Below are 13390 nucleotides of genomic sequence, written 5' to 3'. Positions count from 1 at the left end.
TCATTATCATTTTAATTTTCTTTTGTTTTTATATTTTTATTTTCATTCAGATTAATTTCTTACCTCCATTTGAGCATGGCAATACTTACTGATCTGAAGTCGAGGGGCCCAACAATGAACAGACTTGGGCTGCATGAGCCGTCGAATATCTGTGGTTCCAAGAAAGCGTGATGGAAATGCCGCCTTAAAAAAACCAACCCCACCTCTGCCTCTGGGCTTTGTTCTTGGCGATCCTGCATTCCATTCAGACTGCAACTTTAAGCAGGAATTGTTCTACCAACTACTTAATTATTCACAAATGTGAATTGCAGCTTTTAAATTGACAAGAAAGAAACAATTGATTTATCTCACCCCCCCCCCAACTGTCTTCTAACATTTTCTATCACCCCAAACTAACACTTTTTTTCTTGTATGTCTGTTTAAATATTTTTATTTAGACTTTATGTAATTTTTTCATGATTTATTTAAGAAGTATGAGCAAAAAAACAAACAATTTGGCACATGCAGTAGAGAAGAGAAGGAACATATAGTGTTGAAAAAGGATACACATACAGATCTGAATATTAAAATAAATTTTAAAAAAAAATGACAAATCCACACTGACACATGAAAGTATTCATTTTATTTTTTTTCCTTGTTGGCATTGGTTACATTAATTAACTCCACATAAAAATATAAATTGGATATTTTAACAGTATTAATGAAGTTGCTCAATAAAATTTAAAATTAGGTATTCTCATTGGAGGTAATGGTTGATACAGATGGGTGGGTGGACCTGCAGCCACTAGCGTACCTATGGGGGGCAGACTGCCCCCCGACGAGTCACAACCCATGCAAGGGACGTATCCCTGCCCTCCCCCCCTGATGAGCCACCGGTGGCCCCCTCCTTTAAAGTTTAAGACCGAAAGTACGAAATCCTTTATTTGTGGTTGAAGACTTTTTTGCTTGTCAAATTTTTGGGCGGACGATTTTGCCCCCCCCCCCTGTGGAAAATCCTAGGTACGCTACTGCCTGCAGCTCTATTGTTTTATTAGATTTTCATTTTTTATTGCTTGGGGGGGGGGTATTATGTAGAGCTGAAGCCAAATGATCTTATGAGGCAAGATTCAGTGTACAGCTCAATATGATGCATGTAAAGTGATTTATTAAACTTTTGAAATATCAATTAAGAACTGGAATGATGAATGATATGAATATAAGAAATATATTAAATGCATGTAAAGTGATTTATTAAACTTTTGAAATATCAATTAAGAACTGGAATGATGAATGTTATGAATATAAGAAATCTATTATATGCTAGTTCATCACAACTTTAGCTGGATCTTGCTGCAGAAAGTGCATCGTGTAGTTCTACAAATATCTCGGGTGAGAGGCAGTTTGGCAGAGCGGATGCAATGCTTCATAGGGCCCCTAACATTTCTGTGGTAAGGTCGAATCCAAACTGATGTTTTCATCAAATGATACAGCCTCCTGGCTACAAAAATTTCCTGTAGATGAAAGAGAAAACAAAATAATGAATGCAATGAAATTGGGAAAAAAGTGAGGCTAGAGGAGCAAAAACAAAAGCAAATGGTTGTAAAGTTAGTACAGGAGAGGAACAAAATGAGAAGAAAGGAACTCACAGAAAAGGAAACAAAACAGAGAGACAAACTTGAGACTAGCTCCTTTAAAAAAAGTTCTGTATGGTGTACTATGGATCTGTAAAAATATTTTAAAATTATGTAAAGTTTCAAGGATTGAGCATGCATAGGAAATCACGTAAAGGCAAGGATATCAAGTCACGAATAAAAACAAAAAATGAGGGGGGGGGAATGGGAATTACATCACCCCCCCCCCCCCCCCCCGCCTCTCTCTCAAAAAAAAAAAACGACTTTAATAACTTGTCAAAACTCTATCTAGTATCAGCTTATGTTATTATCCTTTTTAATGTTATTGTTAGGGATCGAGAGAAAGGATGAACGCGGGGGGGGGGGTGCGTTTTTCGGATTCATACTTTCAGGCATCAGTGTACTGAAGGGGAACATTTAACATAGGACTACAAAAAATTGCGGTGGACAGACAAGAAATAAGAAATGATGATTAAAATGAAAGAAAAAATTCTCGATCTCAAAACAACTTGAAAAAAGAAAGATGCAAAACCAAATGTTATCAACTCACTTACATATTATATTTGAAATCCATCCCAATGGTCTTCCATGTCGTAATTGTGCACTGTAATTCAGATAATCTAGTTAAAACATGTGAAATTAACTTCAAGTCTCAAATCAATCGTCTTGCACACTGTGCCTTGCAAAACAACAAAATACTCCGATATATGCGTATCATGAACGCACATGCATATTTATGAGCGCCGCGAAAATGACCAATCTCATTCACAAATGATGCGCACTTACGCTTCGTCACCATGCCGCGAGAAGCGTTTATGCGCGATGTAAAATCTCCGCCCCGAATTGGCAATCCCCGAATGCGCATGCGCGGTGGTGATTGATACTCGATGGTCGACAATTCGTTCGGAATGGATAATACTTAGAAATCATTTCTTAAAAAAATCATAACTTGAGTTATTCTTCATCATATGTCTTAATCAATGCATCATCGTAATGGGTGACACATTTTCTTTATGTTGAGGTAAGTTTCAACAGATTTGGATGAAGATTTGAATTATCAGTGGCGTACCTATCTAAGTAAAAAATCCGGGACGGGCGCAAAACGCACACATATGAACACACACAGACAGTGCTTCGCTTCGCGAAGCACTGTACCCGTGTGTTCATATGTGTGCGTTTTGCGCCCGTCCCGGATTTTTTTTTGTTGGTAAAGCTTTACGCGGTATATATAAATCTTAATTTCACTACGACGAGTGAATAGGTGAGCGCGGCGCAGTGCATAATACGTAGGCATCTAAGCGTTTGTGGATCGAACCTCAACATGGTTTTTTTTTTTTTAGGGGATCGGGGATGTGAAGTATTTCGGTGCTATTTCTAAAGGTCGACATTCGATCGTTTTTATTGCGTATTTCATGAACTTCAACAACTTTTCTATATTGCTTAAATCCGTATTTTCAGGAAATTTGTCACTCTATACTAGCACCTTAATATGCCCAACAATTTTTATATATTGCTTTATTCCGTATTTTCATGAAATTTGTCACTCTATACTAGCACCTTAATATGCCCAAAAGAATTTTGAATAAAATATGCCTTTCCTACTTTTCTCTTTTCGCTCTATCCCCCCTCAGACATTTCAATCCCCCTGTCCGCTGCTTATATACCCCCAAAAGAAAACCCCTTTTCTCGCCCTCCGGGCCAACACGAATTATTAGAATCTTGGCTTGTTCATCACTCTATACTAGCACCTTAATATGCCCAACAACTTTTCAATATTGCTTTATTCCGTATTTTCATGAAGCTTGTCACTCTATACTAGCACCTTAATATGCCCAAAAGAATTTTGAATAAAATATGCCTTTCATACTTTTCTCTTTTCGCTCTATCCCCCCTCAGACATTTCAATCCCCCTGTCCGCTGCTTATATACCCCCAAAAGAAAACCCCTTTTCTCGCCCTCCGGGCCAACACGAATTATTAGAATCTTGGCTTGTTCATCACTCTATACTAGCACCTTAATATGCCCAACAACTTTTCAATATTGCTTTATTCCGTATTTTCATGAAGCTTGTCACTCTATACTAGCACCTTAATATGCCCAAAAGAATTTTGAATAAAATTTGCTTTTCCTACTTTTCTCTTTTCGCTCTATCCCCCCTCAGACATTTCAATCCCCCTGTCCGCTGCTTATATACCCCCAAAAGAAAACCCCTTTTCTCGCCCTCCGGGCCAACACGAATTATTAAAATCTTGGCTTGTTCATCACTCTATACTAGCACCTTAATATGCCCAACAACTTTTCAATATTGCTTTATTCCGTATTTTCATGAAGCTTGTCACTCTATACTAGCACCTTAATATGCCCAAAAGAATTTTGAATAAAATATGCCTTTCCTACTTTTCTCTTTTCGCTCTATCCCCCCTCAGACATTTCAATCCCCCTGTCCGCTGCTTATATACCCCCAAAAGAAAACCCCTTTTCTCGCCCTCCGGGCCAACACGAATTATGAGAATCTTGGCTTGTTCATCACTCTATACTAGCACCTTAATATGCCCAACAACTTTTCAATATTGCTTTATTCCGTATTTTCATGAAGCTTGTCACTCTATACTAGCACCTTAATATGCCCAAAAGAATTTTGAATAAAATTTGCTTTTCCTACTTTTCTCTTTTCGCTCTATCCCCCCTCAGACATTTCAATCCCCCTGTCCGCTGCTTATATACCCCCAAAAGAAAACCCCTTTTCTCGCCCTCCGGGCCAACACGAATTATGAGAATCTTGGCTTGTTCATCACTCTATACTAGCACCTTAATATGCCCAACAACTTTTCAATATTGCTTTATTCCGTATTTTCATGAAGCTTGTCACTCTATACTAGCACCTTAATATGCCCAAAAGAATTTTGAATAAAATTTGCTTTTCCTACTTTTCTCTTTTCGCTCTATCCCCCCTCAGACATTTCAATCCCCCTGTCCGCTGCTTATATACCCCCAAAAGAAAACCCCTTTTCTCGCCCTCCGGGCCAACACGAATTATTAGAATCTTGGCTTGTTCATCACTCTATACTAGCACCTTAATATGCCCAACAACTCTTCAATATTGCTTTATTCCGTATTTTCATGAAGCTTGTCACTCTATACTAGCACCTTAATATGCCCAACAACTTTTATATATTGCTTTATTCTGTATTTTCATGAAATTTGTCACTCTATACTAGCACCTTAATATGCCCAAAAGAATTTTGATTAAAATATGCTTTCCTACTTTTCTATTTTCGCTCTATCCCCCCTCAGACATTTCAATCCCCCTGTCCGCTGCTTATATACCCCCAAAAGAAAACCCCTTTTCTCGCCCTCCGGGCCAACACGAATTATTAGAATCTTTGCTTGTTCATCACTCTATACTAGCACCTTAATATGCCCAACAACTCTTCAATATCGCTTTATTCCGTATTTTCATGAAGCTTGTCACTCTATACTATCACCTTAATATGCCCAACAACTTTTCTATATTGCTTTATTCCGTGTATTTATGAAGTTTGTCACTCTATACTAGCACCTTAATATACCCACAGAATATTAAATTGTGTTCAAAATTTTATATATCGCTTTATTCTGTATTTTGATAAGTTTGTCACTTTATACCAGCACCTTAATATGCCAACATTTCTGTATTGCTTTATTCTGTATATTTTGTATGCACTCACTCTATACTGCATCAAATTAATACGGACTAAAGCAATAGAGAATTAAGAATCTTGGCTCGATCATCACTTAGTACTTTATGCCCACAAACTTTTCTTTATTCCGTATTTTGGTAAAGCTTGTCACTCTTTATTAGCACCTTAATAATTATGCCCCCCCCAAAAAAAAAAATATATAGATATATATTATTGCGTTTCAACTTTACTATATCGGTTTTTACGTATTTTGTTGAAGTTTTTATACTAACACCCTAATATGCCTCCCATTTTTGTTGCCTTACTTTTCCTTCGCTCTACCCCCCGCCCAGCCAGACATTTCAAACCCAAAACACCACTTTTCCCGCCCTCCGGTCAATAGTAATTATTAGAATCTCGGTTGATTCGTCCTTATGCTCACCAAGTTTTCTCTATAAGCTTTATCCCGTATTTAGTGAAGTTTGTCACTATACTAGCACCTTAATCAATTTGCCCATCAAAAAATTCAAATTGCGTTTTAACATATGTTTTTCCTTTATTCCGTATTTGTAGCTAATCACCTTTGGAATATACATCTGTACCATTAAAAGTTCGTCTTGCTCTTTCTTGAGGAAAATAAAAATAAGCTAACATTGACAAAATCCATTTATGATAGAGTGACGATGGAAGAGTAGAAAAGATACGCAAAAATGTTGGACATAATAAGATGCCCTATATAGAGTTTAACAATAACGGAATAAAGCAATATTGCGAAGGAGGAAAATTAAGAAACAACATAAAAATACAGCATAAAGTGAAAGTTCATGAATAAATAAAATCATGAACAGATGAAAAAAAGAAGAAAAAAAACACAGAGACACGTAATAAAGCAATATACACCATAAAGAATGAAGACTATAAACAAACGTAACAAATTTATTTATTTATTTAAATATCTTTATACAGGATAACAAGCTCAGATTCACTGTTTTTAAACATGGTCCTGTTAAAATGGAATAACAATATATACAAAAAGATAAAAGTGTAACTTAGGTTCTATACAAATAGTGAATGAATTCGATATCAATAACATTAAAATCAGAATCATCACTAGTAAAACAATTGTATAAAAATAACATATTCAATTTTTGAGGAATCAATGAAATGAGAACATTTCTCTCTTGCTTTATTCCATATTTCAAGAAATTTGGGCCTGCATGTATACTAGCAACTTAATATGCCCAACTTTTCTATATTGCTTTATTCCGTATATTTATGAAGTTTATCACTCTATACTATAGCACCTTAATATTCCCACAGAATATTAAATTGTGTTCAAAATTTTCTATATCGCTTTATTCCGTATTTTGATAAGTTTGTCACTGTCTTTATACCAGTACCTTAATATGCCAACATTTCTGTATTGCTTTATTTTATTTTTTTTATGCAGTCACTCTATACTGCATCAAATTGATACGGACTAAAGCAATAGAGAATTAAGAATCTTGGCTCGATCATCACTTAGTACTTTATGCCCACAAACTTTTCTTTATTACTTTATTCCGTATTTTGGTGAAGCTTAATTGTCACTCTTTATTAGCACCTAAATAATTATGCCCCCCCCCCAAAAAAAAAAAAAAAATCTATTATATTGCGTTTCAACTTTACTATATCGGTTTTTACGTATTTTGTTGAAGATTTTATACTAACACCCGAATATGCCTCCCATTTTTGTTGCCTTATATACTTTTCCTTCGCTCTACCCCCCGCCCAGCCAGACATTTCAAACCCAGAACACCACTTTTCCCGCCCTCCGGTCAATAGTAATTATTAGAATCTCGGTTGATTCGTCGCTATGCTCACCAAGTTTTCTTTATAAGCTTTATCCCGTATTTAGTGAAGTTTGTCACTATACTAACACCTTAATCAATTTGCCCATCAAAAAAATCAAATTGCGTTTTAACATGTGTTTTTCCTTTATTCCGTATATTTGCAGCTAATCACCTTTGAAATATACATCTGTACCATTAAAAGTTCGTCTTGCTCTTTCTTGAGGAAAATAAAAATAAGCTAACATTGACAAAATCCATTTATGATAGGGTGACGATGGAAGAGTAGAAAAGATACGCAAAAATGTTGGTCATAATAAAGTGCCCCATATAGAGTTTAACAATTACGGAATAAAGCAATATTGCGAAGGAGGAAAATTGAGAAACAACATAAAAATACAGCATAAAGTGAAAGTTCATGAATAAATAAAATCATGAACAGATGAAAAAAAGAAAAAAAAGACACAGAGACACGTAATAAAAGCAATATACACCATAAAGAATGAAGACTATAAACAAATATAACAAATTTATTTATTTATTTAAATATCTTTATACAGGATAACAAGCTCAGATTCACTGTTTTTAAACATGGTCCTGTTAAAATGAAATAACAATATATACAAAAAGATAAAAGTGTAACTTAGGTTCTATATACAAATAGTGAATAAATTCGATATCAATAACATTAAAATCAGAATCATCACTAGTAAAACAATTGTATAAAAATAACATATTCAATTTTTGAGGAATCAATTAAATGAGAACATTTCTCTCTTGCTTTATTCCATATTTCAAGAAATTTGGGCCTGTATACTAGCAACTTAAGATGCCCACCGACTTTTCTATATTGCTTTATTCCGTATATTTATGAAGTTTGTCACTCTATACTAGCACCTTAATATACCCACAGAAAATTAAATTGTGTTCAAAATTTTCTATATCGCTTTATTCCGTATTTTGATAAGTTTGTCACTTTATACCAGCACCTTAATATGCCAACATTTCTGTATTGCTTTATTCTGTATATTTTGTATGCAGTCACTCTATACTGCATCAAATTGATACGGACTAAAGCAATAGAGAATTAAGAATCTTGGCTCGATCATTCATTAGTACTTTATGCCCACAAACTTTTCTTTATTACTTTATTCCGTGTTTTGGTGAAGCTTAATTGTCACTCTTTATTAGCACCTAAATAATTATGCCCCCCCCCCCAAAAAAAAAATATATATATATATATTATTGCGTTTCAACTTTACTATATCGGTTTTTACGTATTTTGTTGAAGATTTTATACTCTCACCCGAATATGCCTCCCATTTTTGTTGCCTTATATACTTTTCCTTCGCTCTACCCCCCGCCCAGACAGACATTTCAAACCCAGAACACCACTTTTCCCGCCCTCCGGTCAATAGTAATTATTAGAATCTCGGTTGATTCGTCCCTATGCTCACCAAGTTTTCCGTTTTCTCTATAAGCTTTATCCCGTATTTAGTGAAGTTTGTCACTATACTAACACCTTAATCAATTTGCCCATCAAAAAAATCAAATTGCGTTTTAACATATGTTTTTCCTTTATTCCGTATTTGTAGCTAATCACCTTTGGAATATACATCTGTATCATTAATAGTCCGTCTTGCTCTTTCTTGAGGAAAATAAAAATAAGCTAACATTGACAAAATCCATTTATGATAGGGTGACGATGGAAGAGTAGAAAAGATACGCAAAAATGTTGGACATAATAAAATGCCCTATATAGAGTTTAACAATTACGGAATAAAGCAATAACGCGAAGGAGGAAAATTGAGAAACAACATAAAAATACAGCATAAAGTGAAAGTTCATGAATATATAAAATCATGCATAAAAGTTTATGCATTATGTGCGAGATGCGGCAAGACACATCTTGATGTCAGTGGGGCACGATTGACATGGAGGGCGCAACTTTTCGCAGAGGATTAGAGTGAGGATTGTTTGAGAGGATAAGAGTGAAGAAAGAAAGGTTTAATGAGAGAGATGATTGATGAGCTTGCCGGGCGAAAAAAAAATGAGGAAATTTGTTGACTTGGAATATTTTGGCGGAAGGAGTGAAGGAGGTTAAAATTCAATATAACGGGGCATTTATATATAACCAAGAAGGATAACGCAAAAGTGAGTATATGAAATTATTTACAATTTCTTGTGCATACTTTTTTTTTCAATTTTGCCGTGCCTACCAAAATGCCACATTTATTTGAAAATATCCGAGAAGATCGTATATTGGCGGACCGATAGCGACATGATGTTTGCTGTAGAGGGGATAACTTGGGAGTTTAGAATGAAAAAAAGGAAGCTATATATATGTTAAAATAAAGTTTTAGGCCTACACGCCGACTACGAACATCAAGTGCAAACTAGTTGCGTGAGTTTTTTGTTCCATGTTTAGGCCCCCTGTTGCCTAAACAGAGAAAAGTTCCGGGTGTTATTTCAGGTGACTCAATATATTCAATAGTAAACGCACATCGTGTTAAAATACATAGCGATAATATAAACGAAGTGAAAAAAATAACAAAATCCTGTTTGGAATTATTGGTACCATTATCTATAGCCCCTGGATCCTTAAATATATATATTTTCTAATTAATTAAATCACGGATCGTTGATTCCCTGGCCTGCTAACTGCCGCCGGGGAAACCTCCGTACGACTTGAGCGCTAAACCAGTTTCGGCTGTCAGCTCATCTCATGTGGCGTGCTGACTACGATGCTGGACTGCAGATCAAAAGGTTCGAGTTCGATTCCCATCAAGGACAGAAAAAATAAGGTTAGTAAAACAGTGTTATGTAATATGATATGAAATGAAATGTACAGTATGATGAATAAATTGGATGGAATGAATGAATGAGGAATAAATCCACCCACCATGTATCATACAGAAAACACAAAAAGAAAACAAAAATACGATGCACATAGTATTTTATTGAAAACCCGCCGATTTCATATATTTTAGTGCCCCTTCACCCCCCCCCCCCCCAATCCCTAATCCCCGCCCCTCTCTCGCACAGCTGAAATACCCATTAACACGCCACTTCACTGAACGCCGATATCCCGCTGACTGAGCTTTGTTATTGTGCGGTCATGTGTGACACCGGTCGCACATGCTCTTACGCACGTCTAGCGATAAGAATTTTCACTGGGCTGAGCAGTTTTAATGGCGCTTGGGCACAATAGCGAATTTGGCCATAATTGCTTGATTGTTGAGAAGTTATTTCTGCTGCGCAAATGCCCATTTTGATTCTTATATTATTACATTAATTTTGATATAGAAATCGGAAGGCCTAAATAATAATTATTTACTTACCAAACAGACCTCTTTCGGCTCTAAACAGACGTCTTCGCTTAGCTGTGCATGCGACTTTGTTCTGAAATATTATTTAACAAATAGTCAAATTTGAAACTTGATTTTTAAAGAGAAAATTGCCCAAATGTCTGACACTTAAGTATAATTGGACCAAAACAAAAATACAATGATTGAATCAAACAAAAATCATGTTTATATTTCCGTAGTACAAAATGTTGTTGAATGTCATTAAAAAAATAGAATTAAAAAGAATTATGATAAACGGAAATTATTTACTTACTACCAGAATCTTATTTTTGCCAATTCCATGGCATGGTAACGGAATTACAAATCAGAGAATTTTGGCTGTTAATTTTGCTCACAGCATCCAGATGTCTCAATATTTTCCCATTTTCTGAACTTAATACTATGCATGGCCTCTTGTGCTATATTCTGAACCAAGATTTTTAGAAAACCCCTCACACGTTCAGATGTGAATGACGGATATGTGCTATGGTAACGGAATTACCAGATAAATGAGTCACTTTGCAACCCAAAGTTTAGTCAAAGTTTCTCTGAAATCTACAACACACTAGCTCCAAGTTAATGTCTGATTCAATTCATTATAATGTCAACTTTATTTTGAAAGTAATTTATTCACAAATATCATCAACAAATTTTCATGATTGGTCTTTCTTTTTGGGAAGTACATGGTAACGGAATTACACATAAAGGTAACGGAATTATGCCTCTGACATTTGTGAAGGAAAATGTTATTTTTAGGCATTTATAATTGAAGAAATGCCTCAATAAAGCTTGTTTATATATTCTTCTCTAATACTTAACACAAAACAAGTACTTCACATAGATAATATCAAATAAAATACAAGTATATAGTATATAATAAGTGGCTCTACCATAAAAAAAACATAATTTTACAAAATACTAGGGATCAGTGGTGATTAAATTTTAGTTCATTTTCAACTTCAGGGGTATTAGGACTTACTAGCCAAATTTTGCCTCCTGTACTGATAAAAAGATTTATGCAAAGGCCAAAAATCATCACTAATACTCATGGTAACGGAATTACATGGACTACGGCCAAACGTGTACACATCAGGAATTTTACAAAAACTGAGGACAGCATGTGATCAGATCTGCATATTTAGTCAAAAAATTGTGTAGATGGTAGTTTAAGATATATTCTAAAGTCTTTGAATATTCAAAAGAAACATGCATGTAGCTTTACATACAATTGGCATCTTAAAACTGTTAAACTGAAAACTTTCTATTTGGTTGTTCAATAAATGTACTGAAAACGAGAAACAATGCTCAAACCACATGAAAATAGTGTTGACATTCACATTTTGAAAGAATATTGTGGACAGCTAAGCAATAAACTGGTTATTAATTAGTGCACCAATTGATCTAATTTTCTTTAAAGGTAAGGATTCATTTACTGTCTATATGTGGCTCACTGAGGACTGCAATTATAGCAGATCTGAGTATAAAGTCAATATCATCTTCCGGACAGATGTATTTCCCAGATGTGACACTAAGAAACTGCAGTGGTTTGATGTTCATATTCATTACCTGAGGTGGTTTTCTTAGGTCATGATTTTTTATTTGATCTCTATTAAAAAAAATTTATCTTTCATATAAAATATGAAAATTTATCCGAGATGAATCTTTATATTCCATATCGAAAGATATGTGACAAAGCAGTGCCTAGAATGTAGAAATATAAATCGCGTATCCAACCATTGCATCACTGATGATGTGCCCGCGCCAATGTTCCTTTGAAGAAAAAAAAGAACTTCAAATTGGGTGGAGGCTATTCTCTCTATCCATTTTCAATTTCAGCAATATTTCTAGGTCAATTTGCTCAAAACTTTGAAATAAAAATAATAAATTATTTTATCATGAGAGTACTACTCTAACATTCTTGTAGATAAAAGAAATATTTCAAATAATTTTATTGACTAATATTGTCTTTGAAATGAAATGAGGTGAAATTGACTTCTAAAATAAAGTATTGTTCATTTTTTCAATTAAATCCCTGTAAGCACAGAATTTGATTGATGCCATCTCACTTGTTTGCCAAAACTCATGGCAGAAAGGCTTTTCATTGGTTGAATGAGATAGGTGCTATAGAAAAAAAACAGCCTTTCTCTTTGGAAATTGCTTCATAAATAGGCATGTGTCACAGAGATAAAACGAAGACAAAATGGTTATTACAATACCATTTCGGATAGAACTTAAGGTTATTTTATTATATCGCTTTTAATATTTTGATAGAGATAAAATATTTTATTTTATCTCAGACAAATGTATCTCAGAATACTACCACTGTCTCTTTGAATTTCTTTCACAGCAGAATGCTGTACACTTCTACCCATTTCCAATTGAGTTTGTCTTCTGTTATGTTGCTGTTCTCAGATGTTTAATTATTGATGACACTGTTGGTCTCAACATTATCACCATCCTCTCCTTAGAGGAGTGTTCATTCTGTGTATCATCCTTACTTGAAGGGTCACCGTTGTTACTCACTTACTCCATCCCTGAAGCACTGATTATTGGATGATGCTGACTTTGCATGTTTCTGAACATCTATTGCATAGGGGTGGAGAACAGTATTGGTTTGGTGCTAATTAAGACATATTGAATATCTGTCAAAATCCACCATACTTTCGGAATGTCATCTGTATCAAGATTTAGTATGATGTTTTTGGATCTCACTTCAACCTTTTCCACTCATTACTTTTTACTGCTCGCTACACTGTTCGCCAATGCCAGAGTCTGGTCCCTCACCATGGCTTGTTGCCGATGCAAGGAGAGTTACACAGAAGATATCGCTTAAATTATTCGGCAGTACCGTCTGAAAAATATAGCCACTTCTTTGAAGTATAGAACTACTCCCAGCCATCCCAGATTTTTTTTTTTACTGAAAAGTTCACTACAGACTGTCGAGG

The sequence above is a fragment of the Lytechinus pictus genome, chromosome 4, assembly GCF_037042905.1.
Source record: "Lytechinus pictus isolate F3 Inbred chromosome 4, Lp3.0, whole genome shotgun sequence".
Lineage (NCBI taxonomy): Eukaryota > Metazoa > Echinodermata > Echinoidea > Temnopleuroida > Toxopneustidae > Lytechinus > Lytechinus pictus.
This window is presented reverse-complemented; position numbering follows the sequence as displayed.